Source organism: Zonotrichia leucophrys, chromosome 7 (genome assembly GCF_028769735.1).
Source record: "Zonotrichia leucophrys gambelii isolate GWCS_2022_RI chromosome 7, RI_Zleu_2.0, whole genome shotgun sequence".
Classification (NCBI taxonomy): Eukaryota; Metazoa; Chordata; class Aves; order Passeriformes; family Passerellidae; genus Zonotrichia; species Zonotrichia leucophrys.
The window spans coordinates 367,257-383,174 of record NC_088177.1 but is presented as its reverse complement, the minus strand read 5'-3'; the positions used below and the strand labels follow the sequence as shown (position 1 = coordinate 383,174).

The following is a 15,918-nucleotide window of genomic DNA, read 5'->3' as shown; positions in this document are numbered from 1 at the left end:
GTGACATACCAGTGACCTAGGAAAGGAAATTAAACAAAGAATATTACTTTTGTGTGTTACTTGATAAAGTAATGGAAGAAAAACCTGGCGCCATTTCAGACTACACAAAGGTCCTACTTTAACAGACAGCTGTCTCCAGTGTCATTTAAGTGTGCTTTTTGCTTAGATCATGGTCAATGAATCATGAAAATCAATACAGATGGAAAACATAAAACCACGCTGCAGACAGGCTCAGCAGCGGAGCGTGTACCAACTAGCACCAGCCTCGGCTGGAGAGAGACGTGCCAAATAAACACAGACTAGTTTTTCCAACAACATTTATTTAACTCTTAGTAGTTAATTAACAGAAGTCATGACTACTGGTTATTTTCTAACCAGCCATCCCACTGCAGTTACACACGCCAGGCTCAGCACCCGAGCTCTGCTCTCCCTTTGCACCGCGGCTGCCGGCGCTCCCGGCCTCACGCACAGCTGCCCCAGCCCAGCTCGGTGCTCGGGGACAGCAGGGCCAGGCTGAGATGCTCTCCCGAGCAGCCCGGCCCTGCCGTGCCCCTCTCCTCCATGGGCACACAGCTCCCTGTCCCCATCTGCCCGCCAAGGCCAGCTCAGAGCTCGGGGACAGCAAGGCCAGGCTGAGATGCTTTCCCAAGCAGCCCAGCCCTGCCGTGCCCCTCTCCTCCGCTGGCACACAGCTCTCTGTCCCCATGATGGCCGAGATGCTCTCCCGAGCAGCCCGGCCCTGCCGTGCCCCTCTCCTCCATGGGCACACAGCTCCCTGTCCCCATGATGGCCAAGATGCTCTCCCGAGCAGCCCAGCCCTGCCGTGCCCCTCTCCTCCGCTGGCACACAGCTCCCTGTCCCCATCTGCCCGCCAAGGCCAGCTCAGAGCTCGAGGACAGCAAGGCCAGGCCAGCCCATGGTGGCCGAGATGCTCTCCAGAGCAGCCCAGCCCTGCCGTGCCCCTCTCCTCCGCTGGCACACAGCTCCCTGTCCCCATCTGCCCGCCGAGGCCAGCTGGGTGCTTGGGGACAGCAAGGCCAGGCCAGCCCATGATGGCCGAGATGCTCTCCCGAGCAGCCCGGCCCTGCCATGCCCCTCTGCTCCGCTGGCACACAGCTCCCTGTCCCCATGGTGGCCGAGATGCTCTCCAGAGCAGCCCAGCCCTGCCGTGCCCCTCTCCTCCGCTGGCACACAGCTCCCTGTCCCCATGATGGCCAAGATGCTTTCCCAAGCAGCCCGGCCTTGCCGTGCCCCTGTCCTCTGCTGGCACACAGCTCTCTGTCCCCATCTGCCCGCCAAGGCCAGCTCAGAGCTCGGGCACAGCAAGGCCAGCTGAGATGCTCCCCCGAGCAGCCCGGCCCTGCCGTGCCCCTCTCCTCCGCTGGCACACAGCTCCCTGTCCCCATGATGGCCAAGATGCTCTCCAGAGCAGCCCAGCCCTGCCGTGCTCCTCTCCTCCATGGGCACACAGCTCCCTGTCCCCATGATGGCCAAGATGCTCTCCCGAGCAGCCCAGCCCTGCCGTGCCCCTCTCCTCCGCTGGCACACAGCTCCCTGTCCCCATGATGGCCAAGATGCTCTCCAGAGCAGCCCAGCCCTGCCGTGCCCCTCTCCTCCACGGGCACACAGCTCCCTGTCCCCATCTGCCCGCCAAGGCCAGCCGGGGTGCTGGGACAGCCCTGCCCCAAGGCCACGCTGCTGTGCTGCCTGCTAAGCAACCAACGCTCTCGGAGCAGGAATTCCCATTTCCCAGCCCCCCTGGAGCAGTTACCCCACTGCTGGTCCGGGCTGCAGGAAGCTGCCATGCTGCTGCCAATCGCAGCATTATTTTCAGCTGACAATCATGCAAAACCAATTTGAATGGCCAAAGCAGAGTGAAGTGTATGTTTTCAGGAACAAACAAAACAAGTGTCACGGGTTTCTGTGCCTAGCATCAGAGTTTTAACATAACACAGAGTGGAACCCAATTAAAATAATTCTCGTTGAACGGAATCGGCCGTGTTGCGAAGTGGAAGGACAGAGAGCCAACCTCACATTGTACCAATGCTTTGACAGTCTCATAGCAATGACCAACAGTTCAAACACACAGCTCATGCCAGCTCCAGTGAAGCAACAGCAGCATAAGCTCAAAATGGTAATTTGCTGCTGAATACAGACAGAAACTCTGTGCAACACTCAGAAATTAGTCATGTTTTAGCAGATTTTTGCTTTGCACCCAGCTGTTGCTTGTTCACAAGGCACCTACTCACATATTAGCCATTTCCCTCTGAAAAGCAGGATTAACTCACAGCAATAGTGCTCAGCAGCAGTGACACTTGGCCCGCCCAGCCCCTGTCCCCTCTCTGCGGGTCCCCAGCCTGCCCTGCAGCAGCCAGGCGCTCCAAAGGAAGCTGAGCGGTGCCAGCAAACAAGCAGATCTGAGCTGAATAAACAAATTCTCTACCAATGCTTTTAATACATTATTTTTCTGAGAGTAGGCTGAAAAACATTACTAAATCATCTCCAAAACCCCCAGAACTGACTGAATAATATGAACTCACTTGACAGTATGAGCTGGTAAAAACAGAAGTCACCCCTACTGATGTGCACAGCCCTTTGGGAACATTCACCACAAACATGGACGAGACTGAGTTCCTTTGTACCAGAGCTTTCCCACTGAGGGCTGATGGCAAGGACTTCCCACGTTGTCCCTCTCACCATTTTCAGGACAGATCATCTAACAATCCCCATGGCTTTCCAGAGCAAAGATAATCACAACCTGGGCAAGCAGACTTTGAAGCTAAAGCCAGTGAGTCGCTATTGGGTGAACTTGGTTACTGGTCGGGTTTGTTTCTCATGAAGAGACATTTATGCAGTCAAACAAAATCTGCTCTGCCTAGCATTTCCCTGAACCCCAAGAGCACTGCAGCAGCATTCTCCCAATTCCCATTGCATGACCATACAGGAAACTGAACTGCAGCTACCTGCACAAGTTACACCACTGAACTACTTAAGAAGAAAAGCAAGAAAAACCAAGAAAAGCACTTCGATCTCGTCTCTTTTTCTGTTCCCATTCTTAACACCACGATCATTTCCACTTACTCCAAGCTCCTGAAAGTGATCATTTGGGGAAGACAAGGGTTGCTGGACACCAGTCAACACTGAGCTACTGATACAAACACACTGCTGCAAGCAACCCTACTACTAACAACTGAGCTTTAGCCAAGAACGCTGCTAAGAGATGACTCCTCTGCTCAGAGGAGCAGCTGCTCAGAGACACCCATTTTTGGACCTGCAACTGTACATTACCTCCATGACGAGCAATAAACCCCACATGTCCCTGCAGCACTCAGTGCTCTGGAGCCCTGCCACTGTCCCACCCCACACACCCAGGGGCAGGCAGGCTCCTCTCAGCACCACGGGTAAGCCTGGAGCACAAGGCAGTCTGGTCTGCAAACTGCTGGGAACACAAATTCCAAGCAGAGGCTCTGCTCCGCGGTCTGTATTTGACCAAACAACACAGCATCAGCCCACCTGCCAGCAGCGAGGAGGAGAGGGAGAGAGATGTTTGAACAGCTCTGCTGTCAGCCCTGCAAAGGCCTGAGATGTCCCTGCACCGTGACAGAGCTACCAGCAGCACCAGCTTGGAGCAGGCAGAACAAGCCACAGAAAAAACCCCAAAAACACTGAGTTCCCACAGCAGGGCTACAAAGAAATCAAACGGCTTCAAAATGATTCTGTGGTAAACCTCCCAGGGGCAGAGTTGCCAAACTAGCAATTCTAGGGAGGGCTGGACAAGCCAGAGCTCTCTGCAGGTCTGCACGGCTCCCTGGGAGAAAGCAACCCCTGGCCACCCGAAAATCCAGCCAGGCTGCACAGGCTGCTGCCAGCAAGGAGCACCACTGGGAGCACTGCACTCCACTTGGGGTGGAACTTTCTTGGGACTACTACCAGGAAAAAAACAGCTACAGAAATGAAAAATAAACCCAACCGAGTGATTATGTGACCATAGTGATTCAAAATTCAAAGTTTAACAAACAAAACAAAAAATATCCCCACAATCCACACACTTGGAATTTTACCAGGTTACCTGAAATTTTCAAAACAGCATTTTACATTGGTATGGGTGGAATATTCATTTTAGGTTTTGGTGTGGCGTTAAATGCTTCCAAGTTGATCAAGGTGATTTAAGTCAGGAAGTTGAGAACAACTTAAATAACCAATTTTAGATCTGATTTTGTACTTATTTTTGTTCTTTGTAAGAAGGGTTTAACTGTTGTTGAAGACAAATGAACATCTTGGTAAGACTAACTAAATAGTCTTTAAAGACCATTTCCCTCTCCAACCCCCTCCATCTCACTCCAACACTCAGAAACTCTGGTCCCCATTTCTTTATGGAGAAGGATACATTTGTTTTGATTCTTGACTCTTATAAACACAATACTTTAACGTTTATTTTAGTTGGAGAACAGGCTTACAGTGGCCTGAGTGTGCTCATTCTGTAAGAAATATTATCAAGGCCTTTTGCAAGTCAGGCCCCGTTACCAGCCCAAGGACACCGGAGCTGCAGCTCCCGGGCTGACCCGGGCAGGGCAGACAGGAGCACCCCGAGTCCCAGCTCCTGGCCCTGCTGTGCTGCTCCCGGGCTGACCCGGGCCAGGCCAGCACGGTGACCCTGCCGGGCTGACCCTGCCCAGGGCACACAGGAGCACCCTGAGTCCCAGCTCCCGGCCCTGCTATGCAGCTCCCGGGCTGACCCGGGCCAGGCCAGCATGGTGACCCTGCCAAGGTGACGTGGGCAGGGCAGACAGCAGCACCCCGAGTCCCAGCTCCCGGGCTGACCCGGGCCAGGCCAGCACGGTGACCCTGCCAAGGTGACCCGGGCAGGGCAGACAGGAGCACCCCGAGTCCCAGCTCCTGGCTCTGCTGTGCAGCTCCCAGGCTGACCCGGGCCAGGCCAGCACAGTGACCCTGCTGGGGTGACCCGGGCCAGGCCAGCACAGTGACCCTGCCAAGGTGACGTGGGCAGGGCAGACAGGAGCACCCCGAGTGTCCCAGCTCCTGGCTCTGCTGCTCCCGGGCTGACCCGGGCCAGGCCAGCACGGTGACCCTGCCGGGCTGACCCGGCCCAGGGCAGACAGGAGCACCCCGAGTCCCAGCTCCTGGCCCTGCTGTGCTGCCTTTGGGCGCTCCAGGCACGGCCCCACCAGCCCACACACTGCCACGACAAACTCCCTCAGAGATCTCTGACCTGTTAGATGGGAGGGAGTGTTTAACCACCTCTAAACCCTCCTCATGATGCAGCTGCGCTGAGCATTTAACAAACTTTATTTAGCATTTACTGTGGGGTTTCAGGAAAAACAAGTAAACAAAAATACAAATTAAAGTAAACCCAAAACAGTTCAGCCATTTAAAGTAATTTTAACTTTTATACTCCAGACACACAACCCCAAAGGTGCCATCTGTTTCTGCACAACTTTCAGGGGAGAGTCAGCTCAGCAATGAAAATCTCATGAATTCCTCAAATCTTACCAAAAAGATTTGTTCTAAGTCTAATTTAGTCTAAGTTTTAGCTTGCTAGTTCATAATTCAGAATTAAATCAGATGCTTTTTTTTTTGCATGTTTTACATGGAAAATATTTATTATGTTCCTTTACTGTATTTAAACATCTTCAATTACTTTAACAGAGAAGACATGCTCCTCATGGGTTTTTTGTTTGTTTGTTTGTTTTGTAAGAAAGAAGCCTTTCAAGATCAGAGAATCAACAGAATCTCCCTGTAAGATCAGATACTCAAATATTTCCTTGGTGTCTAAGAAACTGACCAACTATTACACCAGAAACCCCACCTCCATGCTCAGCTCTAACTCATATTGGCCATACTAGCCTCCTTCCTTTGGCCTTGGTTTGCTTCTTGACACAGTAGCTACTCAAGACCCATAATTATCTCCCAAAAAGAAGGTAACACATTAAGCACTTTTTTCTTCCAGCTGTGGTCCTAAGCACAATTTGGGTAAAACCTGCAAGCTGCACCAAGCTGTCAGCTAACACACTCACAGGCGTCTTTCAAACAATTATGACATGCAAGTGCTTCTGGCTCGTCCAACATTCATTTTTTAATTATATGCCTTTATGAACTCAAGTTCAGAAGAAACCCTTTTTCACATACAATCCAACACACCTGTGGAACTGTAACAAGATCAATCATGTCAAAAAGCCCCAAGATTTTTGGAAGACTATTTCAGAACTTGGAGAAAAAGCCCCGCATTTGGTATCCTTTCCCACTGCTGGCACACCGACCCCTCAGAGACTTCACTTGCAGCCTGTGGGTCAGTGCTGTTTGTGGCTCTGGTCTCACATCCCTTGGTGTCCACACTGGCCAGCAGCTCAGAACAGACCTTGTCCAGGCCCACTCAGGCTGGGCTGGGCGAGCTGTGCCCCTGGGGGACCCCGAATCCCCCCAAGGAGGGTCCCAGCAGTGCAGGGACAAAGGGCTGTGCTCTCCAGCCCCACAGCCGGAGCAGAGCCCGGGCGCTGCCCACAAGGAACAGCTGTAAAACCACAGTCCCACCCTGTGAGACGCCACGGTGCCCCTGGGAACTTCTCAGGCAAGGCCATCCCAAGGCAGACACAGCAACCCTTTGCCATCACACTTCTCCTGAGTTGCCAGCAAGGACCTTGCCACAGGGACAGTGAGCTGTGGTCACTGAGCAAGGCAGCCCACCCTAGACCCCACTGACGCGTTTCCAGGCACCGTTTCATCCACACTCTCAGGAGGAGAGGCATGTGCGGAGGTGAACAGCACCAACTGTCAGCTGACAGCAGTAACACTGTCAGAGACACCTGGCCACACGCCTGGCCCTTTGCCATTCCCTCCTCTGATGGAGTCCCACACAGTGTCCCTGAGTGCCCCTCTTTCACACTGCACCCCTAGCTACCTGTACCTGCAATGGGGGCCAAACACCATCTTGGCTCTCCAGAACTCTCCTTCAGGAGGCCCTACAGCACAGACCACCTTCCCTGCCAGCACAGGGGCTCTTCACCCCATAAACCTTGAGCCCCAGAGCCAGGGCCACTTTCAGCTCACAGGCATGTGAATTCCTACCAGGAGGCAGCCAAAAGCTCTGCGTGAGGCTCCTTCCCTCCCCAGGAAAACAAGGATTTGCCAATTTGTTTCGCTCAGTCACCCAGTGGCACACACACCCCTGAAGAAGCGCACATGCTCCTCTTTCCAGACTTCCATCACAGACAGGAAAACTGTGAATCTCTGTCTTCAAGGAGGGGACCTGTTGATGTTCTCACTCAGGTCTCAAAAGCGCCATCAAGTCCCAGGAGACAAACACGGCAGACTTTCCAGAGCTGCCAGGAACGGTTCTCACTGTTCCTCACAGGAGCAGCGCAGGCTGTCACGGGAAACTTGCTGGGGCCACTCAGGACTGATGCTGCAGAGCAAGAGCAATGGTGACAGAACCCCGTGCAGAGGAACGGCGGCCTCTGGACTGCACCTATTTCACATCGGGCTCAAAATGCCTTTCTTCTGCCTCCATCTGCCGCTGCGTGCTGTGCTGTGGCTCTATGGACCCAGCCTTGCGGAACAGCTTCCAGTTAATTCACCTTTTCCATTTGCTTTAGTCCGCTCCCCAGAGCTCCATATCCAGTAGATATTTATTTTAAAGCTAAGCCAAAACCATTCAAACACTAACACTTCAGGGCCTTCAATACTCCTGGTTGCACACAGTAGGGCCTCTTTTAGAATAAAGAGCATCCACTTTGGGAACTAAACCAACATAATTATAATTGGGCTGCATGTCAAAGTTTTACAAATCCCCAGACTGGAAAAAAAGTAGGTTTCACTCCTCACAGATCCTTTGTTACAGAAGGCATAAAACTGCACTGCAGCCTCAGGAACACCAATTCCCCACCAGAGATGCCAGGAACTGTGTAAGAAAACTGAGCTTCAAAACCCAGTTTGCTGTTCTGGCTCCTCACTGCATGGCATTCTGGCTCTCCTAATGGAGAAACAAGTCAAAGTTCCCTCAAAATCCTGGACACTGTTCCACATGAAAGTCCAATACATATTTTCTTTGAATGTCTAAACAATGTCCAGGATCAAATCCCAACCAAAAAGATGAAGTCAAGGACTTTTCCAGTCATTAAAACATGCCACTTTTGCATCAGGCATGGAAATAACATATTTCTTTCAGACTTCTGATGGTGTTTAGGTTTTTATTTCCATAATTTAGGAACAGTCATATTGATTCACTCATTCGTCAAAATATTACTTGTGTCATAAGGAAGCTGTTTGGAGGGAAGGGAATAAACAGGTTCAGATTTTAGAACAGGTTTTGCAGAACGACCATGCCCAGGTTTGCTTTAGGGGTATGACACAAGTCTTACAAACGTGTAAAATACCTACACCAAGACAGAAAAAACACCCTATTGTTTCGGCAAGCTGGGACACGTTACTCAGATTATTCTCCACTGGAGGTTGATGCAAACATGGCCAGGTCCACAAACACACACAAAAGTGTCTACGTGGCATTTCTGGCACATTTGTAAAGGCCCAACTGACAAGCAGCTAATGTGGGAGAGCAAAAGCCACGCCAAGGAGCTGCTGAAGAACTGAAGAAGTGCACGGGCTCAAGGGCAGGAGCCAGGAGAACAGACACGGAGGACAGGCCAAGGAAGCCAGCAGCCACATCCCAGCCACGCCATCACAGCACACGGCCTGGGGACCCGAGCTGGGGCAGCACAGCCCACCCTGCCGAGCAGCCTCTGAGGGGCAGCTTTTCTTCTATCCATCCCAGTGACTTGAAATAACTTGAATGCTTCTTTCTGGACAGAGACGGGTTCCAATTATGCAAAGCAGCTGGAGGACAGCCAAGACTCAAAGGGTTCAACCTTGATCCCAACCACAAAGATGCACCTCTGCTCTCACAGACGGGCGTTTGCGAGCTCGGCTGGGCACAAAGCGCTGCCCAACTGAGCTAAAGGGAGAGGAACAAGACATCAAAGCGAGACCCTGGGCTACCTCTGGCAGGGAGGACAGCTCCCGAGCCCACAGATAAGCACAGATGGTCCCACACCACATGCACACCTAGCCACCCCTAAGAAGGAACACGGGTGGAGTAAAAAGGTGCTTGCGTGGCACTTTTCATCATCATCACTTCATTTAGACTCAGGATCTAGACAGGTTTTGCAACTCAGTCCAAAAATAAAGGTCAAGTGGAATAAAATACTTAGATCAATGCTCAATATGTAAGAATGCACGTCCAGAAAAGAATTTCCTACTTTTTTTAAAGTATTTATTTTTCTATTGTAATCACAATCCCCTCCATTTTGTGGTAGGTTTTTTTTAATTCACAGGGATCAGTAATTTTTTCATGCACTAAGGGTACATCTCAAATGCTCTTTCTTATCATTTAACTTGAGCCAGTATTTAGAAGTCAAATTAAATACCCTTTTTTAATGCACAACTTATTGTAATTCCACTCCTAAGGAGATAGGAATTTGTTAGTTTAACACTCAGACTGGTGCACTACAAGTTGTACATGTTTTTCCTCTGACAATAGAAAATGAGCAGTAGAACACAGTGTGATCCTACAAGATTGACTGCCACAAACTCCACTGCCAAATCATCCTCCTGACCCTGAAATCAGCTGGAATTGTCCTTTTTTTCCTCTTTTTTCCCCACTGGTTCCACTCACATTTATCATCCTGTGCACATACTTTTATATCTCTATCTTTATTGCCAGTTAGTCTTTAAGTTCTATTCAGCAACTTCTGGAGAATGGAAAATTTTTATTCTCCATGTTGTTTATCACTCCAGCCTGGGATTTGCCCAGCCCATGCCATCAAAGTCGATGTTTTAGCAGGCTGCTACCCACAACTGCAGCTGCAGCAAGCAGTTTACTATCCAGCAGCAGTGAGGGCTGCAATTAAATGGATTAAAAAATAAAAAATTACTCCTTATGAAGTCAAGAAGAGTTTTAATGTGCAGTGCGGACCCGCAGCATGGACACAGCTTTTACCAATAACCAACGTGCAGCGTATCACCTATCTCTTCTCTAACATAAGAGTATTATAACATAATATGATACTCTTTAAGAGAATTGATATTCTCTTAAACCAAACCATTACCTTTTCATTTTGTTTTCACTTTTAAAATTCAGCCTGAAAATTACTTTAATTGTTGCAGTCCTCCCACACAAATACAAGAGACAAGTTTATTGCAATGGAGAGCCCTAAATAGCACCGTCTGGTTTAGGCTGACTAATACAAACACACATTTTGTTTAATTTTACATTTGTTCCTAGGGAGATCTCACTCTCACCTATCTCCTCTACCTCGCGTTGCACAGCACGGGCTGGGCAGCGTGGGCAGCTCGGGGACAGGCCGGCCACTGCCGTCCCCGTCCTGCAGAGAAGGGAGGGCAGGCAGGCGTGTGGCACCCCCAAAAACTGTGCTGTGTGTCCGAGCACAGGCTGGTGTCACAGCCAGCGCCAAGAGCAGGCCGGCAGCAAGGAGAGCTGCAGGGACTCTCCCTGGGGAGCAGAGCACAGCAAACACTCCCACGGCGCACCCAAGCAAGGCACCAGCCTTCACAACACTGCCAGGCAGCTCACAGTGCTCTGCATCTGCTCAGCCACTCATACCCGCAGAAATCCCTCCTTAGCACCAGCACAAGAAAAATACCTGGGAATTAACTGGGTTAGAAATAACCTGGCAGAGGCAGACTAAGTGTGAACCAAATGAATGCCTTATCCAGTGTATCTCATGGCCAGAGACGCCAGAACAGGAGAAAGAACAGCACATGGAGAAGGAGCAGCAGGACTACCCACTCCCCTGCCATCAGCAGCCGGCGAAAGGGTTTGCGCAAGCACAGCCCCAAGTGCCCTCCAAGCACCGAGGCACTCGGGGGAGGGCCGGAGCGGCCTGCTGGGGCACACCGGCTCCTGAAAGCAGGGCTCAGCACCTTCCAGCACTTCAAAGGGAAGCCACTCGCAGGCCGGGAGCTATCCCGGCTGGCGAGGCCGCCAGCCCGCTCCGCTGTCACAGGAGCCTCGCCAGGATAACAGCACACCCGCAATTACACGAGGTGTGTGCTCGCAGCTCATTAGCGCAGGGAAGGGCTGCAGCCAGAACAACAAAGTCCCGACCTCCAGCGAGCACAGCTCAACACTGCTCTGCAAGACAAGGAACAACTCCTCCGACCAGCTTCCATCCAACAGGATGGCCAGCTTCAGCGTGCTGAGAAGGAACATCCCAGGCACTCAGGACAGAAGGTTAAGTGCTGCAGCAACACATCTTCTGTAAAAAGGCCCAGATAACAGCTTTTGGTGTTCCACCTCCATCTTGGTTATTTCAGACAACAGAAATTACTCCAAAGGCAGCCTTGGACAATCACCAAAACGAAGGTCTTTTCTTAACAAAGCCAAAGCCTTCCTTTCCCTAAAGCAGACTGGAGTTACTCTACAACAGGCTCCAGACACTTTCAGACACATCTTTCCATCATCATAGGCAGGGAACAGTGACTTGGTGTGACCCTCCAGGAGTGTTTCAGAAGGGGGGATGCAGTGACAACAGCACTTGTGGGGTGAGAGCCACTGAACCGCCTCTGCACAGCAAAGGGAGGAACAACCCACAGCACACAGCCCCAACCAGCAATAAGCTGACTCCACAAGCCGCCAGGAGCAGATGCTCAGGAAAGAGCACAAGGACACAGCACAAAAGGGTCATTCTTCCACGCTCCTCTCATTCCAGCCCCACACCTCCCAGTCGAAGGTAAATTCCCAAGACCAAAGCTGCACCTGAATCACTGCATGTTCTGGTCCCTCAAAGGCCTACCAACAGATTCAACTGTTCCTCAAAAGAAGAATAAGGCTCCGGAATATCCCACTGCAATCAGTCTACAGTTTAAACAGGCACCACATAAAAACTACTGGTTTTAACTTTAAAGCTGCTGACAATTGATTAAATCCAGTATTCCCCATTTCTTGCATAATAAGGGATTACCTAACACCATCCCTTCCCAATTACTCACATCAATTGTGACTTTAAGATCTCTATAGTATTTCCTTTCAAGCATTTCTCCCCTCAGCAAGTCAGTTTATTTACACACCACCTCACCCAGCCTTGCAAAACCAGGCTGAGCCAATGTCCTGTAAAGCTAAAACAGGTCTGAAGGATATTGATTATCCCAATTGCTCAGGGACTTACAATGCCTTTGTAATCAAACAGAAGTCCATCCCTTGGGATAAGGGGCCTGGTTCCAGGGGGCCCAGAGGTGTTTCAGAGTGGTGGCACAGCAGTCTGCAGGCACAAGGCAGGCAAGGCACGCTCCAGCAGCGCTGGCACAGCCAGCACAGCCAGGCACTGCATAGGGCAGGAGCACAGCAAGAGAGGGACATGCACTGCTGCCACACGCCGCGTACTCACATGGATCCTGATGGCTCTGGCCTGCCAGGGGACGGCAGCACGTCGACCAGCAGCAGAGAAACGGGCACTGGAACTGCGCTGCTGCTTTCTCCCACACACAGCAAGAGCTGTGTGCTTCCTGCACTGCAGCACGGGCACGCTCCTCACGCTCCTTCCAGCAAACAGCACCCATGCACTTCATGGCAAAGGTGTGCTCCTGTGCTGCTTCACACTGCAGCTCCTTCTCTGTGGATCTCACCAGAGCAGAAATTTGGGAGTGTGTTCTGAACAACCTCAACCCAGAGATGCAGCGCGCTCTGAAACAGGAACCTGCGAGCACTGTACACACACAATTCCAGAAGACCACACATTAACGAGGGGATTACCAGCACCTGAGACTGGGTCAGGCGCAAACTCACGGTCCAATGTAACACAGAAAACTACAGCACTACAACCACTTACTGTTATTGGACTGTACTTCTGCGCTTCTGAAAGCATTACTCCAAAACCGTGTTTTGGCTGCAAACATAGTGGGAAAAAAAGGAATTCCTTGAAAGCATTTCCATGGAATTCCTTACATTCTGTAGTCAACAACATTTGATAAATTCGTGATCCCAGAACAGTTTTCAAACACATGTGAATTCAGCTTTCCAACATCGCCAGAAAACACCACCATTCCTGTTTTTTACAGATATGTACAGGATATAAATGCCTTATACTTGTGCACAGCATTGCTGAAAAGGTGAGGATCTTGATAGCACGTGGTATCTCTGTAGCTAAGATGCTCTTAAACTCTCAGAGCTGCCTACCCTCAGGTGCCAAAGTAACTAACCCATCCCCTGAGCCACGTCAGCCTGCCACCCAGCTCTGTGACACCCTGAATCCTCACACACAGAGGCACTCGGCAATCGCCCGTGCTCAACACCACCACTGAGATGTGCTGCAGCTCCTGACAGATGCACAGCTGAGTGGGACAAGTTTTCAACCTGCTTATACACACTAGAGCAGGTATCAAGATGCCCAATTGAGAGTTCCAATACCAAGAATTTAAATGAATTCAAGAAGCTTTTTTTTGGCAGGGACAAGAAGGGCTGAACGGGTGCCTAATTATTTCACAACGGCTGTCCCTAGATCCTATTTTAGCATCGGGCTTTCATTAAATTTAAGCATGACTTCAGAGTACCAGCTGGCTGGAAAAAACAAAAACCACAAACACAACCCACTCACAACACCCCACGGGTGTTCTTTCCCCCGCCCATGTTCTCTTCCTACCCTCACCGAGGGCTTGGAAGACTCCAGTTCCATTTGGAAGGCCAGCCTCACAAGCAGATAAGTTCTGCAGGAAATGGCTATATTTAGCCCTCCCCTTTCCCCTCAGCTCCTCCACACACTAGCATTCTCCTGCAAAAGGATCGTTCTACTCAGTGATAGAGGTGATCTCCAGCAGGTCACCTCAGCAGAAAGAATGCAACCAACTTCATACGTGCTAAGAGAAGAGCGTGAACAACCACCAGAATATCAAATATTCAGCCACTGAGACATACAATAAAATTCTCACGTCTCAAAGCGTGTCGAATTGCAAGCTCCAGGAACACAATATGCCCAAAATCACTTTCTGAGTGGTGCCCATGGAGGGCAAGGCTGAATCTCTGCACACACTATCCGGGTTTTCACCAATTTTGTCAGTAACTAACACAGCCATCCTATTCTTTACAGAATATAAACATGAGGCAACAAACTTGACAGCTCTGCAACTAAGATACTTTTCTAATAAATGATTTTCTAAATTTGTTTCCTAATAAATAATAAAAAAACAGTTAACAATGGTTCCTGGGCAGTGAATATCAGCACCAGGTCAGCAGGATTTCCCTTCCCCAGCTTGAAACTTTGAAACACATTATAAGACTTAAAAGCAAAAACATACAAAGGGGCTTTTTCTCCCCTCAAGTTGTTTTGTTTAAATAACTGCTCGACCTGATATAATTCCGTCCTAACCATGATTTAGGCCTGTAAGAGCTGATTATTTACGAACTGAGGAGGCTGAGGTGTGAACTAAAAGTTTGTCCCAAAATGAAGACAGAACAAAACACACCTCTCACTCAGTGTGAGGAGACAAAGAGGCAAAGGGTTCCAGTCAGGAACCACTCCCAAGCCCTGTGCCACTGGGCAAGGAGCACACATGGCCCCTGAAACAGAGGAATGCAGGTCTTATCCCAGCAAACAAATCCCGAGGGAAGGCAAACCTCTGAAACCACTGCACACACTTAACACCTCCTGGGGAGAGCACAGGGCATACAGGAACTTTTTGTTCCCTCAAAACAGATCTCTAACACCTCCTCCTCCAAAAAAAAAAGGTTTCGGCCATCAAAGGGCCCAGCCGTGCACTTGAGAGCTCTCCACAGCCAGGACTCCAGCTTTCCCATTTCAATTGCAAGGCACCCAGCACTCTTCAAACAGCTCCAGCCCTTCAAGGACAGGGCTCCGAGAGTATTTGCAAAGTGCCTGCTGCATTCCAGGTCGCCACCATCCCTCTGAAGATGAGTATAAGGATCACAGCAAAGATCGTATTACAGGAAACAAAAGAAAAGTGAAAGTTTAAAAATAGACTTGTCATTGCCCACAGCTAACTGCTATAGCCACAGGAGTCTTCTTCAAGGAGAAGCTGGGCTTCAATGCAGACCATAAAAACACACGAGATTTGGAAAAAGAATCTGTTCTCTTCTGAGAACTCAATGCATGGTTGTAAAACACTGTTTTGTACAAACGTGCCAGTTCTGCAGCTCAGTCCAGAACCTGGAAGTGCCCATCAGTAACACCATCCTGAGGCACTGGTGCCTCCAGCACACCTACATGAACCCTAGCTCTTGGAGAAACTGACGAAGCTGAGCTGCTCTCTCAATTAATGGAAAACCAAGTGGCTTCATTTCAGTTCATGTAAAAGTACTGCGAGAAACTGAAGTTCTTTTAACGCTTTTAGTAGACAGAGTTGGAAGGACTGCCTGGGCAGCCTCCCCTCCTAGATTCACGGCCCAGGTTTCACAGAGCAGCATGTGGGTTCAGGGCCGCCAGGTCAGCACGCACACTGAGCGGGCTGAGAGCGCCGTGTGCCCCGGGCCGTGCTCCCGCGCAGGCAGAGTCCCGGCAGGAGCCGGCCCCTCGTGTCCCTCCCGTCCCCAGGGCGGGCTGAGAGCGCTGTGTGCCCCGGGCCGTGCTCCCGCGCAGGCAGAGTCCCGGCAGGAGCCGGCCCCTCCTGTCCCCGGAGCCCAGGGCGGGCTGAGAGCGCCGTGTGCCCCGGGCCGTGCTCCCCGCGCAGGCAGAGTCCCGGCAGGAGCCGGCCCCTCGTGTCCCTCCCGTCCCCGGAGCCCAGGGCGGGCTGAGAGCGCCGTGTGCCCCGGGCCGTGCTCCCGTGCAGGCACAGTCCCGGCAGGAGCCGGCCCCTCCTGTCCCCGGAGCCCAGGGCGGGCTGAGAGCGCTGTGTGCCCCGGGCCGTGCTCCCGCGCAGGCAGAGTCCCGGCAGGAGCCG

At 51.0% G+C, this 15,918-nt stretch overlaps 1 protein-coding gene across 1 annotated transcript in view; it reads right to left on the bottom strand.

The window, feature by feature from the left end:
• ACVR1 (activin A receptor type 1) overlaps positions 1 to 15,918 on the bottom strand; it is a 43,038-nt gene that overhangs the window by 26,507 nt on the left and 613 nt on the right. The gene's annotated exons all lie outside the window — the stretch shown is intronic.